Source organism: Lissotriton helveticus, chromosome 10, assembly GCF_964261635.1.
Source record: "Lissotriton helveticus chromosome 10, aLisHel1.1, whole genome shotgun sequence".
Taxonomy (NCBI): domain Eukaryota; kingdom Metazoa; phylum Chordata; class Amphibia; order Caudata; family Salamandridae; genus Lissotriton; species Lissotriton helveticus.
Genome location: NC_136071.1, coordinates 70,009,041 through 70,034,789, shown reverse-complemented (window position 1 = coordinate 70,034,789; position 25,749 = coordinate 70,009,041). Strand labels below are relative to the sequence as shown.

Below are 25,749 nucleotides of genomic sequence, written 5' to 3'. Positions count from 1 at the left end.
CGAAATGGAACGCATTCATGGACCGAAATGGGATCAAAGTCAAACACACCCCAGTGTACCACCCGGCTGGAAATGGACTAGCAGAGAGGTTCAAACGGGTAATCATGGGTTCAGTACAGGCAGCAATAAGCGCAGGACAAGACTGGGAGAAAGAACTCAAAAGGATGATATGGGCCTATCGTATCACCCCAGCTGACACCAGGTACAGCCCATTCAAAATATTACGTGGGTGTGAACCTTTCACGAGAGACAATCTAGCAAGGAAACAACTCATCATCCAAAGCAAGTGGTCCCCTGCTGTGGTGCGTCGCAACATGGACAAGGCACAGGCCTTATACACACACTGAATATTACAACAAACGACACAATGTCAAGGAAGTAATACTAAAGAAGGGTGAGTGGGTAAGAGTGAAACAAGAAGTACTAAAGAAGAAAAGCGACAGCAAATTTAGCCCCCCATTACAAGTATTGGAGTTATACCCTCGTTCAGCCCTACCGAGTGATGGGAAAATATGGTCACAAGATAGGATGGCAAGATGCAACAGAATCATGAAGTGGGAAGATACGGAAGAAAGGAGACCGGTTGCACCGTAAGAAGGAAATCCACCAGAAACAATGCAGGCACAAGAGAGAGCGGCACAAAGCCCAACTACGCCCAGCCGAGAAAGTGAAGATCAATACACCTCGGGGGGAGTGACGGCAAGGGAGTAGTCGGACAATCAACACCCCTGAGCCCAAGTGCCTATGGAAGAGAGAAAGGGAGGCAGGCAAGCATGGCTGGTGAAAAAAGACTCCCAGTGTGGACGTTACCCTGACACACTCATGCACCAGACTGGGTAGACTGGTCAAGATGCCGAAGAGATTTGAGGACCATTTTGAGACGCCGCTCGCAATCACAGTTATCTGTCGTGTTCCCGGCGCTCGGGAGTAATAAACCCAGGGTTTATACCTAACTCGGCTTATTGTCATCAATTATATAGCGCTACTTCTACAATCACCTGCTGGCATTTTTCCAAGGTAAACTATGCCCAGTGTCAGCTGTGGTTACTGACAGCAGTAGGGCGTAACCGCTGCCCTGGATCTGTCTAGGGAAACAAGTATCTTACTTCCTGTAATTAGATTCTACTGTGGAGTTCTCCACCCAAGAAAGTAAAAACAACAAAAGAAGGCAAATGGTGCACTTTCCAAAAACCTTTTCACAAATTTTTGGTTAAAAACAAGCATATTAGTCTCGCCTTCGGAACCTCATATGTATTTAGCTATGCAGCACATTAGCCTGGGTGCTGAACCATCTACTGTTCTTTAACATGGAGGGAAAGTGTAGTAATTAGGTCCACGCTTGAAAGTAGTTTTCATATAGTTTTATTGGTCAGATAAGTTAAGTCAGGTACAAGCTCAATAGGAGACTTAAGGGACCTAGAGGAGACCCCACCAGGAGCATCTATCCAGGTGCTCAGCCCATCCAACTGTCACTATCTAGGCAGAGTACCAACATTCTGACTGCTGCATTTATGAACATTCTAAAGATGGTAGAAATGCATCACATTGGGAATAACAGGATATTACATATCCCCTTTTCTTATATAAAATTTAAAAGTTAGAAACATCATATTAGAAACAGAGAAATGAAAACAAGAAAAGTGAGGACAAGAAGGAAAGAACTAGCGAAAGAGGAACACCCGTCAGAAATAAAACATCAAGAAGAAAGCAACAAGAGAAATAAAGAAATACACAAGAAATAGGAATTAAATAAAGGAACTAAAGAGAGATTTAGAAATAGGAATGGAAGAATGGAACTAACCATACAAACTATCCTCTCTTTTTACACAGCAGAAAAGAAAAGAATAGAAGAAATATGAAAAATAACTCCAACGCACACCTATTGGCCAGAACAGGAATGAATGGAGAATGATAGAAAATTGAAATTACAGGACATAGAAAAGTAAAAAAATTATAGCAGAAAAGAAGATGAGGAACAAATAGGAAGAAACCTCATCAAAACACCATTGACCTTAAACAAAATACAAATCAGTAATGTAAAGGTAATAGTGTAAGAGAAATTTTTCAAAATACGTTAAAACGGAACATATTTAGCAATAAGTGCATGAGGGCACTTAAATAGAACTAAACTCAAGCTAAATATGATAATAACACCAAATCTCATTTGCACAGTGCATGAGAATATGAACAGAACTCACAAGCGTTGCAAGTATCAAGACACAAAACTGTGAAAACACACAGCAGAAATGAGTAGAATTTAAAACAAGAAAAGTAAAAAAAAATTTAAACTTTTCAATTAATTCTATCAAAATAAGCACCTACAAAATCTATATGAGGTCCATGTGTGGACTAATGTAGTGCTGTTAGAAACTGAAGGACTATAATCCTTAAGCAAAACACAGAGAAACAAAATGTTTGGAGTAATCTGTGTATTGACTTTAGATGTGCACAGTTATAAACTAAAGGGAGTATAACCCTATATAAACTACAGACAAACTAAAACCAGTGGTATCTGTGTATGGACTATTGATGTGCACAACAGAAAAAACTAAAGGGACTAAAACCCTACACAACACAGAAAGAGTCTGTATATCGAAAATTGTCAAGTAGCACTGAAAACTAAATGGGACTGAAACCCTAAGCAAATATAGCTAAAATTGTAAAGAAAACACACAGCTGTAATATTATAAGGTTGGAAACTGCTATAACAAAACAACTGCTTAGAAGAATAAAAGTCACATTGTGAAAAGCATAGACAATAAGGACTAGGCACATATAAAGAGGGACCAGTGAAAGAGTGTGCGCACCACCTAACACTGAAGATAAACTAGAGTAAGGAGACCAGCTCCCACACACCTCTAAATGTGTTCAAACAATTCTAAAATATGTCTTCTCACCTAAATACCACAAACATAGGTAGCTAATGGCAGTGTACTTTACAAAAGACATTTAACCAACCAGAATGTTAAAATATAAGAAATATTATGCTGTCAAAAGGCATGTTACTTTTGATAGGTACACATAATAAATGGCAAGGAATATTGATCTATCTAAAGAAAAGAGAATATGAACCTAGAAGATAATGAGCAACATTGTGCATACTAAAACTAAAACATGCCAGTATCATATTGTGTAACACAAATAAATAAATAAACAACATTAGCTCCGGTGAGCGATCTCTCACCCGGGTTTTGTGTACACTGTTCTCTGTCGACGTAGATTAGTTTCTGGAAGTTGTCGTGAATTTTGGTCAGTTGAGTATAAATTAATTGTTTCTATGAGTGAAGATTCTTTTATTCTATAGTTCTTCACATGTTTTAAACGAAACTTTATGGTTAGTGCTTATGAAGAAAATTCAGAGATTTAAATATACACTGGTGTGTATATCACCGAAGGAAAACAAACGCTCTAAGACTCATGTGTAGTCTGTAAATGTTACGAGTAGCTGTTGTTGCTATGACGACCCAAACTAACACAAGATGGCTGTCACGTCGTTTGTAGCGGCGTGAGAAGCGTGAAGGACGTCTTCAAGGGTCGGCGTCACAGGCGTCAGGACTCGAGAAGAATCTGGCTTCACTAATTCCCTGGAGCATTCTACAGACGTCATCAAATGGACGGTAGGAGGGAAGGAGGGAAGATTGCTTGTGACCAACCGTCGTTTAACGGACATCTAGGAAGGTGAGTAAATAAGTTCCAAGCGGTGTTGGAAATCGAGCCAGAATATCGCAGCGCTCCCTTGAATGTTCTAGTAGGTACCATAATGCTGAGAGCTGAGGTGCTTCAGACCGTAAATCTTGCCACATTAGTGCAGCGCTTCCTTTTCTCCCTTCTTCCTGTGCCATGGGCTACTCTCCCAAGGTGCAGTAGACTTTAGCACCCTTCACAATGGAAGAGCAGGAACTGCGTGTCTCTGAATGTACAACGGCAGTGTAATGAAAGTGTCGATTTCAAAATGTGCTCAACTGCACCACCTATACCAAACAGCAAAGAAATTGCACACCACTATAGCTTGCCGAGTACACCAAAACGAAACAGGAAAGTAGGCAGAGGCCGATGTAAAGTGTCGTTCAGTATACAAAACTCAGCTAGCAGACTGTTTGTAAGTAGAAAACTATGTCGAATATACAGTCAGTATACAAAATCCATAGGTGCACAGGAACACTTTAGAAAGGTGAAACACAAGCCCTCACGAGACGGTTGAATGATTAAGAGTTTAGGCTTGTAGAGAACAGTTACAGTCAGAAAATCGACTCACCAGACGCTTGTACAACTGGCAGGCTGCTGTGGGCGACCGATGGTAGGTCACTGGTGGGGTCTCTGTGCCAGTTGTGTGTCTTGAATGAAATTCAGATTAACTTGTTCCAGTAACTTGCTTGTAGTATTTGTAGAGGTGAATAAAGTAGGTTCTTTCAGGATCGTCGCCAAAATAATGTAGTAATTAGGTCCACGCTTGAAAGTAGTTTTCATGTAGTTTTATTGGGCAGATAAGTTAAGTCAGGTACAAGCTCAATAGGAGACTTAAGGGACCTAGAGGAGACTGTCACTATCTAGGTAGAGTACCAACATTCTGACTGCTGCATTTATGAACATTCTAAAGATGGTAGAAATGCATCACATTGGGAATAACAGGATATTACAGAAAGTAAGCACCAAACTGCGTGACATGCCAGGTATGGGAACACATGGAGAGAATTATTGCCTTTCAGCAGGAAATGCTATAGTCCAAAGCTCTGTTTTTAATATAAAAGCAGGGCCTTTGGATGTCATATCACTGAAAATATAAGATTAAAAAAAATTATTATTGTCTACAGGTGCTTGTGGAAGAAAATTTCTATGAACTGGAATCTATAGCATGCTAAAGTGATTCTGGTATTTTACTGACCTCTGCTGGACGTTTTCTATCAAGAAAGTTAAATAGAGGCAGCTGCCAGAAAACAAAAAAAAAGAAAGTCCCTTAGCAGAAAGCAATTCTGGTATTGTACTGCCCTCTGCTGGTCGTTTTCTATCAAGACAGTTAAATTGAGGCAGTTGAACAGTAAAAAAGTCCCTAAGCGGAAGCAGACTAGTCCTAGGGCTGATCTCCAGAGCCCACAAAGTACATACACATATAATTATATACTAGAGTATATATATTAAAGTATGTACTGAAGTATATAAAAGAGGTCTTGAATGCTCTACATAAAAAACAAGGATCTGAAAGGGTTCAATGATAGAATATTGACACCAAAATATCTCCATACACAAATATCGAGTTGTAAATATCAATGTAAAAAATATCGACATCCTATATTTATAATGGTAAGTATAAAAATATAGAGAAAACAAATATCGATGTAAAAAATATAGATGTACAAAATTTCGATTTTATATATATATATATATATATATATATATCAAATCCACAAAGTGCCTGCTGTGGAAGGACACGCCAAACAGGTAAGGTTTTGTGCTGAAAAATGCTTTACTGAAGGATGCTGAGCAAAAAGGAAAGCTGAGGCAAACACTCTGAATAGCAGTCTTGTTCCACGACGCGTTTCGTGCTGGCGCACTTAATCATGGTCTGAAGGCTGAGTGTTTGGAGAGACGGCATCACATGTTTTTGAAGCTCTTTACATAATTGAAGTCCCTCCCCAGTGGGCGTCGCCACAAACCGTGGCATTGTGGTCTTCGTAGTTCTTCGTTCTCCCATGTGGGTAGTGTGCCCTATCCCCAAGATTGTACACAGTTTTACCCGAGTGGGTCGTGCTGCATCACACTCCTCTCCGCACCAGCGTCTCACTCCTTCGGAAACAGCTACCCGTTCCCATCACCACAACGTCAGGTGACGCTGCGACTGGCCTGCCAAGACAGTGGGGTCCCTCCGCGGTCCAGGCTGAACCGCTAAAACATCAAATCCACAAAGTGCCTGCTGTGGAAGGACACGCCAAACAGGTAAGGTTTTGTGCTGAAAAATGCTTTACTGAAGGATGCTGAGCAAAAAGGAAAGCTGAGGCAAACACTCTGAATAGCAGTCTTGTTCCCCGACGCGTTTCGTGCTGGCGCACTTAATCATGGGCTGAAGGCTGAGTGTTTGGAGAGACGGCATCACATGTTTTTGAAGCTCTTTACATAATTGAAGTCCCGCCCCAGTGGGCGTCGCCACAAACCGTGGCATTGTGGTCTTCGTAGTTCTTCGTTCTCCCATGTGGGTAGTGTGCCCTATCCCCAAGATTGTACACAGTTTTACCCGAGTGGGTCGTGCTGCATCACACTCCTCTCCGCACCAGCGTCTCACTCCTTCGGAAACAGCTACCCGTTCCCATCACCACAACGTCAGGTGACGCTGCGGCTGGCCTGCCAAGACAGTGGGGTCCCTCCGCGGTCCAGGCTGAACCGCTAAAACATCAAATCCACAAAGTGCCTGCTGTGGAAGGACACGCCAAACAGGTAAGGTTTTGTGCTGAAAAATGCTTTACTGAAGGATGCTGAGCAAAAAGGAAAGCTGAGGCAAACACTCTGAATAGCAGTCTTGTTCCCCGACGCGTTTCGTGCTGGCGCACTTAATCATGGGCTGAAGGCTGAGTGTTTGGAGAGACGGCATCACATGTTTTTGAAGCTCTTTACATAATTGAATTCCCGCCCCAGTGGGCGTCGCCACAAACCGTGGCATTGTGGTCTTCGTAGTTCTTCGTTCTCCCATGTGGGTAGTGTGCCCTATCCCCAAGATTGTACACAGTTTTATACATATATATATTTATATATATAAAACGAAAACGCCATTCACCATATCTTTTCTCCTGAAGGAATAACGAGAGTAAGCCCAATTCTTCGTGCAATTTCTCCGGTGATTTATTTACTCAATTTACACCAGCCATCCGCCATAACGCGTTTCACCTCCCAAACGAGGCTTGATCACATGACGTGAATTGAAACAAAAAAGGGTCTTAAATATTCCCAAATGTGGGCGCGGCATATCGTACTTGTTTTTAAAGTGACCAATGCATATGTATCATGTTAAATCAAATCAGAATTGAGGGCCAGTGCCCAATAACTTAAAATATATATATATATATATATATATATATATATATATATATATATATATATATATATATATATATATATATATATATATATATATATATATATATATATCCTTTTACCACAAGGTCCTTCTGAAGTACTGGGACTCGTGAAAGTTGGCGCATATTCCGGCGGAGCAAGCCGGCAAAATTCAAAACAACAACAAAGTCCCACAATGTTCATGCGCTCTCAGAAAGAATAGGCAAAAACCACAGAGTTTGATTCCAGGTTTAGTCCACACAACGCGTTTCGGCAGAAAGCCTTGTTCACGTGTAGACGTGCACGACACATGTAAACATTGATAAAGTTTTCGATCTGTAGATACATAGGCATAGAAAACGGACCAATCGTACATCGATAATGGCGGCCATCTTGGAAGGTTAAACATGTCAATGAAAATAAAGTTAATACAATGGTTATGGCTAATAAAGGCTCCCTCGTCATTATAAGCCTGGTGCTTATCTGTCAATATTTCAGTTATATTGAAAACGGTCAAACGTAAATATTAATGGCATAGAAATTAGAAAATGTAATAGTAGTGGCAGCAGATAGGCGAAAAACAAGTGTAGGCACTTGGTCATTATAAGCATGGTGCTTTGCGTCAAAATTACACACATGTAAAATATATATATAACAAATTATATGTAGAAAATAGACATCCTGATCGGGCAGTCAGAATTGCCTAGCAGAATGCGGCAGTCTCATATTTTTTAAAATGCAGTAGCTGGGATCACCACTAACCGCGCCGTGCTATTCTGTACAAGTCTCTATTAAAAGGTGCTTCTAATAGAATACGTGGATTAATTGCAAGTGCAAAATCCCCATAACATACAAAACACAGTTCTGTAATGGACTATTCCGTGTGCCACTAGAGTCCACAGTAAAATGTCCAATACGGCGAGAGCCAATCCATCCCCGATGGCTAGTTGACAGAATGAAAACCTACCAGTAGATGTGTAACCACATGTGACAAAAGTGATATTGAACACGGAGTGCAAAGGTTAGGTACGCCCGTGAAGGTGAATGCTTGTGATAGGGCCCTTTCCTTTCCTCCTGTAAAAAACAGAAAACACAAAAACAATAGTTAAATGATAAAAATGTAAGATTAAAAAGTTGGTGTAACTAAGTGAACAGAATCTACTGCACGTCCCACTGGATAATTACTAGTTATGTGCATCTATGCAGTAAGAAACAGAAGACAAATCAGCAAGCAACTGGCTTAGGATCCCTCCCTCAGGTGGATTGCAAGCTCTTCGTCCATGTTCAATCCCACCGGGTGTTTGGTTTGAAACTCAATTATGTACCGGGATTCACGTTGTCTGAGAGTCAATACTCTGTCTCCCCCCCTCGGGTGTCTGGGAACATGTTCTAGGATGACATCGCTGAGATCAGCAGTATTCGAGAAATGGTTTTCCTCAAAGTGGCGTGCAACAGGATACTTGTGGTCATGTTTGGTAATGGCCCTTAGATGTTCCAGTATTCTTCTTTTGGCAGTACATGTAGTGCTGCCTATGTACCACAACTTGCACGTGCATTCTATGACATAGATGACAAAACTAGTGCCACAGGTAAGGAATTAAGTGAGTCTTTTGGTAGTTCCCATGTATTCAAGGACCCCTCTGTATTTGCTATATCTGCAAGCCTTGCAGTGGCCACAAGGATAAAATCCAATGAGGCCATGCTTGGTGTTCGTGGGGTACTCGGTAATGTCATTTCTGACCACCAAGTCTCGTCTGTTTCTATTCCATCAATATGTGATGTTGGGTCTGTCAGGTATCGTGGTACCTACTACACCATCAGTTTTCAAGATGTCCCAGTGTTTAATGAGTATGTGCTTCACCTTGTGTGACTCAGAGTTGTAAGTAAAGATCAAGCGTGTGGTTTCTTCACTATCTGTATGGTCCTCTTCAGACTTGTCCTGTAGGGTTTGTGTTCTTTCTACCCCCTCCGCCCGTTCTATAGCTTTTCTCATCACCCAATTATGATATCCTCTGCTGCGGAACCTCTCTATGATGTTCAAACTCTCTTCCGCATAAGCCATACTATTGTTACAGTTCCTTTTTGCCCTCAGCAGCTGGCCATGGGGGATACTCCATTTGAGTGCCTCTGGGTGACTGCTGAGGGCATGCAGGATGCTGTTGCCTGCTGTGGCTTTGCGATAGAGAGAGGTGCATATGGTGTTTTCTTTGATCTCAAGAGCAACATCCAGGTATTCGGTCTTACTCTCGCTAATGTTGCCTGACAAAAGAATGTTGTATTGATTGGTGTTGAGTTTGGTGATGAAACCTTCAGCATCATCCTTAGTTCCCTACCATATGATGAACAGATCATCTATGTAGCGATGCCACATGACGACCTTAAGGAAGTCCTCACCAGACTGGTATTGGCAAGGATTTCTTGCTCCCAGTAGCCCATAAATAAATTAGCAAAACTGGGAGCAAAGCAAGACCCCATTGCAGTACCATTGATCTGCCTATAGAGGGTGCCATTGAAAGAAAAAATGTTGTTTTTTAAACAAAATTCCATCATTTCGATGATCATTTTGGTATGTTCACGGTACCTCTGTAGTATACTCTCGAGAAAGTGCTTACAGGCATCTAGACCCTGTTGGTGATCTATTATAGATTGGGTTGGTGGTTGACAGGGTTGTGAACCCTGGTCAAGCTACAGCTACAATCCCTTGCAGGGTCAACCACAAAAAGTCATTAAATTGACCTGAGTTAACTCACGGGTAACTAGGCACAAAAGCAGCCACATTCTTTCATAAGTTGTCTGTCACGAAAAGTTAATACACATGCTCCTTGATGACAAGACTATTCCTGCGAAGAATGTTAATGTTGTTTGAAATGTCATGTCTTTTAAGAGGTACTGCTGATATCCTTTTAATATGGTTTTAACTTTGTTTATACTTTTACTAGGGAAACGCTGTGTTTGGTGCCTTCATGTATCGATTTCAAGTAATCGATCGTGAATAAAACTCATTCATTCATTCATCTTTCATCTCTATATTGCAAGAGGCTGTTTGATCACATGTGTGCGTATTTTGGCTATATTTATATTGGAATGTATAGTTTTGTAGAATAAGAAAATATAAGGGCAGGAGAAAGACCCAATCAGCTGGATCCAGCTTTTCTAATTCACAGTTTTGAGACCTATAACATCAGAGTTTTCTTTCATTGTGCCAGGTCAACAGACATCAAGAAGGTTCTGCCACTCTCCATTATCACCATGGATGCCAAGATCCGGTTGTGGCTTGTAATGGCTCTGATGTCAATTGAAGCTTATCCAAGCACAGACTGCTGCAGCTGTATGCCGAACCACCCTCAGAGGGCCTTCTGCGACTCAGGTCTTGGTAAGTATTGTTAAATCTGAATGTCTGATACTGGTTCAGTTTTCTCTGACTGTTCAAGGCTATTACCTGGACATCGGTTGAAAGGTTTTGCTCCAACTAGGTTATCTACACCTGGGGAATGCTATGGAAACAAACAACAGGCATATGTTATGGGGTCAAGCACAGGAAGGGGATCAGAAATTTTCTGCATCCCCAGAAACACTCTGTGCTGCTCTTGAAGATGTATTGTCTGGAGAGTGGCATCTTTAAAACGTGCCAGTCAGTCAGTCAAATACACTTTATTCGATTATATAAAATCATAAAAGGCATAAAAGATTTACATACATTCACAGAATTGAGCAATTCATATATTTACAAGCTCAGCGCAGGCCCCTTTAGAACAGATACACTACAATTAATCAAATTAAAATCAAAATAATTGTTAAAAATCTGTCAGGTTAAAACATTTGATGACAATTTTTTTGTTTTAATTCTAATTGCCACAACTAGAAAACTAGCCACATAAAAAATGTTGCGGGTGCTACTCAACATCTGAAGATGAGTGAGGGCAGGTCTGACTTGGATAAAGCCTGCCTCTCTCAGAATTGGTAACAGGTATTTTTTCCTTATTCCTGAATAAAACCCGCAGAACATAATAAAATGCATTGTATCCTTTTTTTTGTATGAATTTGTTTTATTAGTTTTCCAATATTCATTTTCGGTATACAATTATACATTATGTAATCTGCATAGCTCCATAACGACAATACAGTATAGTAATGATACATAATGGGTCATTGAACACATATCACGGTTCTTGCAGCAAAACTGATAGGATATATGAGAAGGGATGTGTAGTTCTGAGAATGTGATGTCGGACGGTGTTATTGGCAGTACAGCATGGTGTATGGGGATGAGATGTGGAGGGAGGCGGCATGTTTGTGCAGTTGCGCGCCTTCCCCAGGTCACTCCCGTAAGCCAACATATAGTGTATCCCCTATTGTATGGTCATATTTAGAATGTTGCGGATTAGTTGGGTATCAGTAACTAATATAATATTCACAACTGTGTAACTGGCATGTCACAGGTAACACTGCCTTGACATCCAAACGGAACCAGGAGGGGAAATTGAGGTCGGGACCAAATAAAAGGAAAGGACTCGCCAACATTGCGAGGTGTTGGAGGATGAAACTAAAGAGAAAGAAAATAACTTAAAATGGGGGGGGGCAAGGGTAAAGGGCTAATAGAACCAGAAGAATGTCAATGTGTATCAGTGGAGGTGTGCCTCCGAGTCCGGGTCAAGAGCGTGTGGCAGGTGGGGCCTTGTTGAGCGCGGGTCTTTCTCAGAGGAGGGGGGGAGAGCGGCTCAGTGATGTCCAACAGGTACCGGAATGCCGGTGTCAGAAGGGCGGGGGTCCTGAGCGTCTGTCTCGTTACAGCTCTGCAGCAGCACCTCTCAGTGTAAGCATCAGTTATTTCTTACACTTACCTAAAATGCATTGTATCCTGTTGCGAGAAATTGTCACAGTTACAGGGCGGGCAACCTTCTGGTTTGCCCCATGATTGATAGGTGCCCAGAGAGTAATGAATCAGGTTAAATCTAAATTTCATCAATAGGACTCTATGAAAAGGTTTAGTCACTATTTTTAGATATGGCTCGAGTGAGGGGGAAATTAGTAGCATATAATGTGATCTAACTGTAGGTTTTAATAATTCCTGCTCCTCACAAGCCAATCTTGTCCTTTCTGCAAAGTGCAACTTGATCCAATTAACATCCTCCTTCCTGATGCAAGATGGCATTAAATAAAGCTCCGGGCGTCCTAACTGTTTAAATGTTTTTCTCAAATCTTCCAACCAGGGAACCCTTTTAGCATAATCCAAAGCCACAACATCGCTCAAAATGGCATGGTTCAAAGTTATTTCTTGGTTGAGCCATGTCTGATATCTGCAAAGATCTTGTTCGCGCTATATAAAACTTTCAAAAAAAAAAAAAAAAATACCCAGAATATTAGGGGCAATTTTCAACTTATCTGTAACATATTCGAGGCCTACCACCGAATGAATCAAAAAAGTAGGGGTAGACTGGGGAACTGCCAGAAGGTATCTCAAAAACCTATTTTCCACTATTTGGGTCTTTTCATGAGATACGTAGCCCCATAGAGAAGAGGCATAAGTGGCAATTGGGATGCATTTTGTGTTGTATACTTTTAAAACGGCCTCCATGGGCCTGGCCCCCAAACGTTTAGAAAAGCCCATAATAGCTGCTGTAGATCTTGCCACAGATAAACTCTTGGCATTAACTTGAGGACCCCACGTACCTTTCTCATCAAAGAGAACCCCTAAATAAGAAAATAGGGGAACCCTGAATACCACCTCGCCCTTAAACATAAAAGTTTTAGCTTCATACTTGTTTCTATGATGACCAACCACCATTGAATGGGATTTTTTTGCGTTAATCTTCAAATCCAACCGGTCCATAAAAACCCCGAATAGGTCCAACAGTCTCTGTAGTCCCACCCCAGTACGGGCTAGGAAAACTGCGTCATCTGCGTATAGGAGAGCCGGTATTATTGCATCTCCCACACGCGGAGCGTCCACCCCTGGTGCATCTAAATGGTTTCCCAATCTGTTAATATAGATGGTAAAAAGGAGGGGGGCCAGGATGCAACCCTGTCTCACTCTCCGCTTGGATTTAAAGTAGCTCGTACATCTGCCCTCTTTGGTAAACCTAACTGTTGCAAACAACTCCTGGTGAAGGGACGCCATGAAGCTAACAAGTGAAGGGTCAATGCCGATCTCCCCAAAAATTGGCCACAATTTAGCCCTATTTACCATGTCAAAGGCCGAGGAGACGTCCTTAAAGGCCAGGAATAAAGACCCCCTCCTTGGCTACCGTATATTTGAGATTAAGAGATGCAGGTTCGAGCACTGGTCCAGGGTACCTCTCTTTTCTCTGAACCCATATTGTAAGTTAGACAAGACCCCACAGCTGTCTATGTTATCCCTTAGTTTAAACAATCAGACTCTGCCCAATATTTTAACAGCAGAGTCTAGCAGGGAGATGGGTCTATAGCAAGCGGGATCACCTCGCTGCCCCTTTTTAAAGATCGGTACAATGATTGAGGTGACCCAGGTGGCAGGGAAAAAATTACCATTAGCAGCATAAAAGACATTTGTTAAAACCTTAGCCCAAAGTTTGGGTGAATGTCTATAAAGGTCTGCTGGGACTCCATCTGGCCCCGGAGCCTTATTTTTTGATGTCTCTACAATTGCTCTCTCTACTTCATCATAATTAAAAAGTAAGGGCGCGGACTCGGGCACCAGCAGTGGGACACTTGGGGAGCCGGAATCTGAGTCGCCATAAACTTCTTTAAAATGACGAAGCCATTTGTCGTCAGGAATGACGCAGTGCATGATTGTGTTGTCAGAGTCAGAGAAGAAAGGCTGGTTTTCGTTGCCCCGAAGTGCCCACTATCGCGCAATACATCAATTGAGAGTAATTTTTCCCAAGCTGCCTTTTTTATGTCATTTTTTCATCTGGTGATCGTTTGTTTGTACGCCCTCCTTAGGTCAGCAACGAGTGCCTTGTCTCTCGGGGTATTCTTCAGTGCTTGTGCAAGGGCCCTATGGGCCCTCGACCAATTAAAGTCAAACCATCTAAGTTGGTTGTTACCCCCATGACATGGTTTGGTGGACAGGTCATTCGAGATATGTGCGCATATGGTCTTGAAGGCCCCCATAATTTCTTGATTGGTAGCATTGGAATCCTGGCAGATAGCCACATTACCCTCAATTTTAGGCAGCAATTCATCCCAAAAAGTTTTGGGAACTACCTTTGCCCACTTAAGCCTTCTCCCTTGGTCCTTAGGGAGTATAGCGGGCCCCACCTGGGAAGAGCTGTTCTTAATGCCCATGGGGTCTCCCCAGCACAACTCAAGCAACACTGGGTTGTGATCGCTATATATCGAAACAATTACTTTATAGGACACAACCCTATGTAAGATTCCCGGCGTCATAAAAATATAATCTATCACTGTGCCGGGGTCAGTACCCTTGTAGGTAACTACCCTTGCCTCCCCCTCGGTATGGCTTGGTTCAAATACATTAGAATTGGCCAGCAACTCTTCGAGAGCCTCTCCTGGCCTTGTGTGCTCAAAATGGGGAACCACTGGACCAATTGGACCCTCCTGCACTCCTGCGTAACATATGTCACCACAGGGATGAATGTTAAAATCGCCCATTAAAATAAGCTTGAATTTAGTGTTATGGGTTTTGACTGAAATTAAATAAAAAAAATTCCAGAGAGGCAATGTGTTGGGTATCAACATCCCTCTCCCAAGAGTTATAAAAGTTAATTAAGATAATTTTACGGGTAGAAGAGACTGCCCATTCTACTATCAAAAGATTTGGCGAACCTGCCTCTACCACGCTTAATGTCCCCATAAGTTTCAGAGAAAAAAGGGAGATGAGACCACCCTTTGCTCTTCCTGCAGTGCTTGGGATGGCCGGGGCGACAACACTAATAAAACCATCCAGCCAAAAGCTGGCGGAAGGGTCCCAAGATTCCTGTATAGCTATTATATCGTGACTAGCTATAAAGTATCTGCTCTCTTCTACATTCCAGCAAATGATTTTGTAGTCCACTGTCGCCTCAGGATTTGGGGCACTAAGCATGACGGGCAGAGTCGGAGCTATCTGTCAATCATTTTCATCTATGTCTGAAAAGGGGGCAAATCGATTGCTCAATACCAGCCCACTGCCCTCTAGAGAAGCATGGGTCGTCTGGAGGTGGGAGGCCACCGAGACACCCTGACCCCCATCAGAGGCTGAGGGCAACGTTTCACAGGTGGTCTTACACCTCCGAAATCTGTATTCCATGCTCTCTTTTTCATGGTAATATGACGTGCCCCATAGGGTATATCAGGGGATGGGTTAGAAAATCCCAAAGGGACCGGTCTCATTTGTCCTGTTTGTGAGATCTCAGAACCATCCTAGAACAGTCTATCTGCCAAATCTGGACTATTAAAATCAACTACAACACAGTCCCCCTCTGTTTTCTTTGAGCTTTTCCCAATCCAGCCATAAAGATCCTGTTTGAGATGTTCAACCCTCTGCTGCAGGTTTCAGCGCACCAAACTCTCGCTTTATTTATTAAACCAGTAACTGATTCTGACTCTCCCTCTTGGAGAGGATCAACTCCGATGAATGTAGCAACCAAGGGAGCAGCATCTGGGGGCAGATCCAGATTCGTTTGACAAATCCTTGCCTGTATACTGCTAACTGGACTTTGGGACGCTAAGAGGCTACCTGAGGGACCTAGCCTTGGGCGAGTGGTATTTACACTTGTGGTCCCTGTGTGGGAAACCCGGGCCCTGCCATTGTCAAGAACCACCTCATCTATAGGGGAAATAGGTGCTAAGTGTCTAGCATGCTCCTTATCTCTATTACATACGGGATCAATACCCGTCCTGGGAGGTTCCTGGGCTAAAATATGCTTGTTGACATATGTGTCAATTAAAGCGCATTTCTTTAGAAGTCCAGCAAGACAGGTATTTAAGGTTTCCACAATGTCTTTCGCTATACCCAAAAGCAGAGGCTCAATGCGGGCATTAAACAAGGCCTCTAGTTGCTCGCCAAGGTTATCATTAGTCACAATAACAGTGTTCGGTGTAGCCTCTAGTTTCTTCCTCCTTTTTGTATTATTCTTAGATTCTTGACCAATAATCCCAGTGCGCTGTACCGGTTGCAGGGATCGAGGTTTACCAGGCAAAGGGCAGACAGTGGGTGCAATGATGTTATTTGGGTTTATTACAACCACCTCCAGCTCTAAAGGTATACGGGGCGCTTGGTCAGTCTCAGTGACATGTGTACTATTTATAGAAGGCGAGGGGGCCAAACCAAGCTCCTGCTCCGCATTAGCAATTTCCTTTGTAAGCGCCCCCACTGCAGAAGATAGATAGGAGATGATGGACTCCGAGTGTCTAGGCACCTTGGCCTTCTTCCCTCCCTCGTCAGGATTAGTTACTTTCTTATGCTTACCCATTTAGAGAATGTCAGAGGGCTGGCCCAGCCCGGCCTCCTTCGTCCTCAGATGGCCACAGATGGCCCGCCCTTTGCCCGGGCTTAACCCGGCGCTGCCCGTGCGCGTCCTGCGACGCAGAGGGAGCGCCGTTGTTTTAAGCGCCTTCCGGGCGCGGATGTGGGCGTATTTGGGCGGGGCGATGTGCAGGGGCTTCTGGGGGCTGTAGTCCCCCCGCTCGGCGGCCGCTTGATGTTCCTTGGCGGCAGCGGGGGGGGACCGGCAGTCCGAGAAGGGCTCGAGCACTAAACAGCACTTGGAAAAAAAGAAGGCAGGTACTGTTTCCCCAGGTAGTGCCTGTGTCCCAGTTGCCGATGAATGCAAGAGGCTCCCGCTCCACCGAGGGAGCACCGTTGTTTTGAGCGCCTTCCGGGCGCGGATGTGGGCGTAGTTGAGCGGGGGGATGTGCAGGGGCTTCTGGGGGCTGTAGTCCCCCCGCTCGGCGGCCGCTTGATGTTCCTTGGTGGCAGCGGGGGGGGGGGACCGGCAGTCAGAGAAGGGCTCGAGCGCTAAACAGCGCGGGAAAAAAGAAGGCAGGTACTGTTTCCCCAGGTAGTGCCTGTGTCCCAGTTGCCGATGAATGCAAGAGGCTCCCGCTCCACAGCGGGAGCGCCGTTGTTTTGAGCGCCCTCCGGGCACGGATGTGGGCGTAGTTGGGCGGGGCGATGTGCAGGGGCTTCTGGGGGTTGTAGTCCCCCCCGCTCGGCGGCCGCTTGATGTTCCTTGGCGGCAGCGGGGTGGACCGGCAGTCAGAGAAGGGCTCGAGCGCTAAACAGCGCGGGAAAAAAAGAAGGCAGGTACTGTTTCCCCAGGTAGTGCCTGTGTCCCAGTTGCCGATGAATGCAAAACTTGCCACCTTAGGTTAATAGGTGTCTGTACCCATTATTGCAGAAAATATGTCATTTACTCTTCACAAAATCCTGGGTAGATTGGGATTTTCGAAATATACATCACACACTACAACTTGGTAATGATCCATGTGTACTGAAGGACATTAGGCTGGTGGGGAGATAGTATCCTGTGCCATTAGGGGCATTTATGAGTGGTCACATAATGCTGTAACAAAGAACACCAAAAGTACATCTAGATACTGGGCAGTTCAGAGTTTGTGATTAGTGTACACTGTCAGGAGATGGTAGGTGCATATGGTACAATGGGGACCCGATATACTTCTACCTTCGCCGCAGAACATTGCCGAAGGTGTCCAGGATACAAAAGAGTATTCTTTGGTATCTGTAACCGGGAAGTAAATTTGTAATAAGGTATACAGGTTTGTTTAATTTTCATCACTATCTCTGCAAGGAGAAAATTCTGTTCTCCATTTACTGGGGAGACACAAAGATGCATTTCCCATCATTCTCCACTCCAATATATGCCAGTTGATGGCGTCATTCTGTGATGCACAGATGAAGAGTCTAGTGAGACCAGTGCATCCTCACTGCAACAAGAGTTGCATCAGATGTTCAGCATGAACTCACAAACTGTTGTACTAAGATTTAACCCACAGTGCAAACACTTTCAGAGTAATAAAAAGTGTTGGTTATGTAGTTTTAAATATCAGATTGTCCACCAAAAAGTGTGTTTTACATTTTAAAAGTGGAATAGTTGAAGGTTTTCTCCTTTCTAGCTCTTTAGAGGAAAGGATGACTATCCTGGCAGCCTTTTTTGATTAGAAACTTGCAAACGGGGAGATATCTTCTGATTGTTGCAAGCAGACCAAAAGATATTTAAAAACTCCTTTGGCAAGATGTAAGTATATTTTTAGTAAGACAGAATAAAGATGTAGGAAGAATTTCATGCAGGCAAAGCGCTGGACTAGACCGAGAGCATGGCTAAACAAGACTGAGCAAAGTGTGAAAGCAGAATCTACCAGGGAAAGCCACAAAAGTAGGAAAAACACAAAAGACCACGAAGATCAGAATGCCCCAATACTTGGGGCATTCAGATCTTTGACACCAGTGTGAATGAAGTGTGTGTTGAATTTAAGTTACCATTAGTATAGTCTTTCCAAGGGTCTTTTTTCTTTTCCTGATTAATACATTCCAGTTGTGGGGTGCAAAGGTGGAAAAAGCCTGCTGCCCTGTGTTCCCTGTACCGTCTGCGCTTGGATGCCGGCTCAGACCTAGCCTTTGTGCTGTTCAGTTAGCCTGGAAGCACCCAGGCAGAGAAAAAGGAAAAAAGCAGACACTCTTTGAGGGGACAGCTATCAACCTTCCAAACCAAATGCTAATGCCCGCATGACGTTGTAATTTTATGGCAAGACCGGAGGCTCATATTATACTTCTCATGACAGGAGTCAAGAAGCAAAAGAAAACTACATTTCCCATAAGGCTTAAGGACTACAAGCCAATAGGAGAATAACAGTAGTTGATTAATAAAACCAATCAAAGACAATGATCCTCTATAACAGCAAGCCTGACTGCAATCGCCCTCTTTTCTGGCAATTCAGTCAAGATTTAATTCTTTCCTTAGCTCTAAATATTTTAAACTTAATACATGTAATATATTTTTTTTCTTACTGAATTTCACAACAAGTGAACTTTTGCTTATAAATATAATAGATTTTTACTCAATGTTATTGTGACACAGTTGTGTCATGTGACAATAGTTTTTTCCTTACAGTATACCGTTATTCATTCACTGACGCAGTGCTTAAGAGGCTCTTCCAGCCCAAGTCCTTTGATATCGAAGGGTTCTCTTTCTTTCTCAGAGGCTGACCGTCAAAGCATGTGACTTCACTTCAGGATATGACAGTAGTTTACACTTTCTCCGCTCCTAGCGGGCAGAGGTTCTCTTGTTAACCGGTTCCCTTCTTGATGACGCGGGCCCTTCTCTTGGGGGTCCATGGATGTTGCGGTTGACTCCTCTTCAGGGCACGGCCTATACCCAGTCTCCGCCTGCTTCTTCCTCCCCAATGTTGGTTAGCGTAATTATTTTAGAAGCAGCCTCATCACAGAGGGCACGCTTATCTCTGCTGACTGACCCTTTTAACAAATAACATTTAACCCTTTCAATACTAATTTAAGGAGTCTTCTACATATTATTTGTATATTCTTGGTTTTTTTCCTCCACATTTCTGAATTCTTATAAATATTTCACATTGCCAATTATTGATTTATTTCATGTTTATTTTTACATTAGAATATTTATCATGAATTAAGAATTTACCTCAGCTTTCCACGGTGATGATGAAGGTGAGGACTTTTGTAGTAATTTAAATTATTTTATTCAGTCATCAGTCGAACAAGCATTGTCCTCCTTTGTGAAAAAGATTACCAAAAACATAGAAAATACTATTAAAAGCTTAGTGATCAAAAATGTTTTGACCCATTCTGTGGGGGATGGCAAGGCACAGAACTTTTCTTTGAAAGTAAAAAAGAATAAATCTACTTCTAATAAGGATGATGTACTGAATAAACAATTATCTACTATTGATGAGAAATTAGTTGGGAGTGCTCTTAAGACATGCACGTGGACAGTGACCCTCCAGAGCCTCCTTTTGAAGGATGTGAATGCAGCATCAAACAAATAAAACTTTCCTCAAACAATAATACAAGATATTCTTGATTCAGATGATGACAATTATTTCCAGGACACTAATAAGGGCACTAACCAAGGTGATGACTGTGGTATCTATGTTACCTGTCTCTAGGTAACCAGATGCCACTGGGTTCTGGAATGTTACACTGGGAGTCAGTTGTATGCTGGCTGAGGTCTGAGGTGGTTGTACCTGCCTGTTCTTACAATAAATCTAATTACAACCTGATTTCCAGCATTCGTCTTATCTACAATTTGGCGACGTTTGGGATACAACTGCTCTACTGGATTTACCACCTTCCTCGTCCCAAGGCAGAGTTTAGAGGAATTTTTTTTTTATCTTCTCCACTTAATTGGCTGCATCCTGTGTACCTGCTTCAGAAACTACGTGAGTTTTTTTTCTTTCTTGGAATCGGACTACAACCTTAGTGGTCCTGGGAAGTCAAGTATTAAGGTACTTTATTTATTACTGACTGTTGACCTGGGGTGTCCGTTGGAAGCGTGTGATGACTGCGTGGAATTAATCTGTGCCCTCGTGAGTCCTTCGCGTGCAGTGGAACATTGCGTTCATTCCCGAGACTGCACTCCTGAGAGACCGCGTCACAGCGCAAATGTGCCACCCTCCTTCCGCTCCTACGTCAGCACGAAACACGCTCATACGCCAGCACGCGAAGCGTAACGTGCCACCATTTTGTCTGCCATTACCTTCTGGTCACAGATCTGCAGTGTTACACACACCTTGCCATTGCATATTAAGCGCTACAGATCTGCGGTGATACGCACACCTTGCCACCACGTATTACGCGCTATAGATCTGCGGTGATACGCACACCTTGCCACTGCATTTTACGTGCATCATCGCAACCAGATACTTTTTACTGAAGCAGTTCACAAGGGAGTGAGCAATCCTAACCTTGATATTTACTTTAAATATTATCCATCTACATCAGATTTCCGGCCTCGGATAGTGTGTATCTTTACTTGGTACATTTTCACCATTCAATTTTGTTGTTTTCTCATTGTTTTTTTTTTCCTTCTCTTCTTTGTGTTCTATTGTTACTGATCAGAAATGAGCACAGATAATTCTGGTATCACTGCTCCAATTCCATTTTTAGCACATCCAGGTGAGCCTATTCTAAAATGGCCGGAATGGAAAGACTATTTTTTTAATTATATTTCAGTCCTAGAAGAAGAGAGTGAAGACTCTTATTCTGCGGAAAGGAAAAAAAATTACTCTTACACAATCTGGGTCCTGAGGGTTTACGTGTTTACTATCAGATGGAGAAGAAAGTCAGAGCCAGCAGCAGCGATGTATTTCTTGAAGCATTGGAGGATCTTGATTTACATTATCACCCCACTGTTTGTGTGGGCATTGACAGGTTTACATTCTTCCAAAGAAAGCAAAATGCCAATGAAACTGTCGAGGACTATGTTGCTGCACTTAAAAAATTAGCGATTACTTGTAAATTTGGTAATTTGCCCGATGATTTTATCAGAGATCAGCTTGTTATGCATTCTGCTTATGATGGCACTCAAGAGAAACTTTGGGTAGTGGGTGAATTTCCATTAGCTGAAGTTACTGCCTTAATAAAAAAGGCGGAAATGTCAAAGAGGTGTGCTAAAGCAGCCTTAAAGAAAGAGGGTGAAGTTGTTGGCAAGGTATCTAGCAACCAGAGAGTAGAGAATAAGAAACCTAATTCGAAAGATTCCTTTAAACCTAGAAATATAACTCATGACAAAAATATAGGTGATAGAATACCTTCGTGCTTTAGATGTGGCAACAGGGTCATTATGCTAAAGACAAAAGTTGTCCAGCTTGGAAATCCAAATGCACGTTTTGTGGAGTTGCTGGTCACTTTGCAAAATTGTGCAGGAGGAGACTCAGTAAGACTGGACAGAAACAAGTCATGTGTGTTTGGGATAATGGGAATGATGACATGGATGATAACGTATCTTTGAATGAAGACGGTGTTTTGTGTGTTGATGGTGAAGAGATGTATGATAACATTGTTTTGGGTGTGGAGTCGCAATTTTCAAAGAAGCCTCATTGTAATAGAGCTGTCGATGGGGTATTTATGGAAATCATCGCAGACTCTGGTTCTCCGTATACAATAATTCAGAAAAATATATGGGAAGAAAGGTTTCAACGTGTTTCAAACAAAGAATTAGACCCTACTGACATCCATCCTGTCACATTTACTGGAGAAGAGATTCCCATGGTGGGCTTTACCATTGTCAATTTTGAATGCAAAGGGAGGTCAGCTTCAGGTAAACTGTACGTAGCTGAAAAGGTTCCCTCAGTTTTAGGCTGGAGTGATCAGTGTGCCTTAGGCATCATACTTGATCCGAATAGGAGGGATCAAGTCTTGTTACTTCAAGACCAGAAACAATCAGTTATTGATACACTAAAGAATACGTTTCCTTATGTGTTTTCTGGTAAGGTGGGGAGACTTAATGGTTTTGTGCACAAGATCATTATAAAGGATGGTGTAATACCCGTTTCACATAGAGCTATGAAAATCCCTTTAGCTGTAAGAGATGGAGACTTAGCCGAATTGGATGCCATGGAAGAGAAAGGTATAATTGAGCCCGTGGAATGCAGTGAATGGTTGGCTCCACTGGTCGTGGCCAGGAAATCCGATGGCCGGCTTTGTCTCTGCATCGATTTGAGGGACCTTAACAAAAGTATTGTAGTGGATAAGTTCCCACTCCCTAGGATTGAAGAACTGCTAGCTCAATCGCATGGAATTAAGTGGTTTTCCACTATCAACTTAACCTCGGCCTATCACCAGATTATATTACATGCTGGGAGTAAAAATGTAACTGCATTTATAACCCCCTTTGGGTGTTATATGTTTGTACGTATGCCCTTTGGGTTAGCGTAAGCCACGGCTGTCTTCCAAAGGTTGATGTACAAGATATTCAAGGGCATCAAAGGGGTGACGTACTTCCAGGATGATATTCTGGTGATGGGTCGAGACAGAGGTGAACACGACAAGAAACTGGACTTGGTTCTAGGGAAGCTTTCGGATTGTGGGCTAACAGCAGAGTTTAAAAAGTGTAGGTTTGCCATGAACTCTGTTACGTACCTTGGCCATGAGGTAGGAGGCATTGGGATTTTACCAAAGAATGATCTAATTAGAGCTATTAAGGAAGCACCTTCCCCAACTTGAAAAGAAGAACTAAGGTCCTTTTTAGGATTGATTGAGTTTTATTCCAAATTCATTAGGAATGTTTCTTCTAAAATTCACAACTTAAGGAATTTGTTGAAAATCAGACAAGAATTTATATGAACCCTAACCTTCAAAAAGAGTTTGTGTCTATTATAAATGAATTGTGTCATGTTGTTCCATTGAAAGGTTTTGATCCCGTGGCCCACTGCATTGTAACTACTGATGCCAGTGGGAAAGGATTGGGAGCTGTACTTGCTCAGGTTAATGACAAAGGCACTGAAGACATTGTGTCCTTCGCTTCTAGATCCCTTACTCCTTCAGAGTGTAAGTTTTCTGTTATTGAAAAAGAAATGCTGGCTACTGTATGGGCTACAGAGAAGTTCAAGCAATTCATTTGGGGCAGTCAGTTTCAGTTTCAGTTTCATCAACTTTTATTCGATTTGTCGAATTGCAAATCATAAAAAGTACATTTAATACAAAAAGAAAAAACAATAAGATCACAGAATGGTTAAATCACTATATAGTAAAACTTTTTTTTTTTTTAAAACAGTGGAAAAGTTTTTACAAGTTAGAAAAAACATTAATTTAGCTAAAGATGTTACGACGTGTTGATATTACTGCTTTGAGAAAAGTTGCTATAAGTTTGGCTTCGTAAGGGGATTTCGGGGATTGTAAATAGTAGAGTGCTGGATAAGAATGTCTGAGTCCACTGGATCGGAGAATAGGAGTGATCCATGTTTTCCTTGCAAGTTTGTAGTATTTGCAAAAAAGGACGACATGAATCGTTGATTGTAAAGCGACTCCATCACAGGGGCATCTCGTCAGTTTGCGGGACCAGTTCTTCATTTCTGGGACCGAAACCAGACGGTAAAAAAGATCGAAACGTAGTCTAGTAAGTAAAAACTTTTCATGATTCGATAAGAAATATGTCAAGTAGGGCTGGATAGTTTTTCCTGACTGCACTGAACAAATTTTTCCGTTTTGCGTTTTAATAATCTCTGTCTGATTTCGGAGTTCTCTCAAGTGGCCCATACACATTTGCTTTAGTTGTTTCTTTGAAATGTCTTCGACTGAGGGTGGTTCGTGAAAATAGTGCTCGCAGTCCAGGTCTTTAAAGAAATTATGTATGTAATTAAGCCACGGGGTTTTCCGCCAGTTTGTTAGACCGAGACAGTCAATAATGAGGGAGCGGGTTAGATGACTTTCGGTATTACACCATATTCGATGCCACAATAAAATGGTCTGGCATCGGATGGTGTCGGTGATGTATTCCATACCGAGCTCCCGGTGCGAGGCTAATATCGGGGAACTTTGGGGGAGGGCTAGGATGTATTTGATAAAGGCATTTTCGGTAACCTGGAGCTGATCAATACATCCGTATCCCCAGATTCCAGCTCCGTAGGTCAATTTACAATCAGTACAGATCATAAACCCCTTTTGAAAATTCTTACTTCTGAAGGTTTAAAAAATGCCATGTCTAGAATTGCAAGGATGACTTTGCGCATGTTAGATTATGTCTATAATGTAATTTATTTACCCGGCAAGGAGAATTTGGTGGCCAATTTTCTGAGTAGAGCACCCTTACCCATTTCAGATAAGGTTGAGAGTGAGTGGGATGATTTTAGTGTAGCATGCATTTCTTATTTTAATGGTGCGAATTGTGAAGACTCTGATGTGACTTTTATTCAAAACTTGGATACCAATGCCATTTCAAAGGAGGAATGGGTGGAAGCTTATAATAACGATTCCTTGCTTCAAATAGTCAATTTTTTTATACTTAATGGTTGGCCTTGTAAGAATGACGTTTTGGTGGCTTACAAAAGTTTTTGGGAAATCAGGGAAGAACTTTCTGTGAATGATGAGGTGATTATGAGAGGGGAGAGGTCTGTGGTTACGGAGTTGTTAAGGAAGAGAATTCTAGAGATATGTCACTGTGGGCATCTTGAAATTGTGAAATTGAAGAAGAGGGTCAAACTTTGGTATTGGTGGCCTAACATTGATAAAGATATAGAAGGGGTGGTTAAATCATGTGTAGTGTGCTCAAATTCTGACAAATCTCAAGTTTTACTTAGACCTTCTCTAGGAGAAAGGACTATCCCTCATGGTCCCTGGGAGCAGTTAAATCTTGATTTACTGATTTACTGGGTCCGGTGTCTGACTTAGATGGCAAGCTTTGGTTTCTTCTTGTCATTGTTGATAACTTCTCTAAATGGCCTGAAGTAATCTAAATAGACAACACGGAAAGTAACACCATTGTTGATTGTTTGGAGAATATATTTTTGAGGGAAGGTATTCCTAGAGTTATTCTAACTGACAATGGTACTCAATTTTGTGCAGTGAAGTTCAACAGTTTTTTAACCAGGAATGGTATTAAAGGAAGGAAGACCCCTATATATCATCCTGCTGGGAATAGTATAGTAAAACGTTTCAACAGGGTTGACATGGGCAGTATTCAAAGTGCCATTAGCATCAACAAAGACTACGGGAACTGGTTACAGCCCATTTAGAATACTGAGGGGCAGAGAACCCTTCACAAGGGACAATATCATTTGGAATCATAGGAAAAT

The 25,749-nt window shown here is 42.3% G+C and overlaps 1 pseudogene across 1 annotated transcript in view; it reads left to right on the top strand.

Annotated features, from left to right (window-relative positions):
* Positions 1–10,250: 10,250 nt before the first annotated feature.
* LOC144783940 (metalloproteinase inhibitor 1-like) overlaps positions 10,251–25,749 on the top strand; it is a 231,489-nt pseudogene continuing 215,990 nt past the window's right edge. The window contains exon 1 of the transcript XR_013601609.1: positions 10,251–10,414. The product of XR_013601609.1 is annotated as a metalloproteinase inhibitor 1-like (transcript). The remainder of the gene's footprint in view (positions 10,415–25,749) is intronic.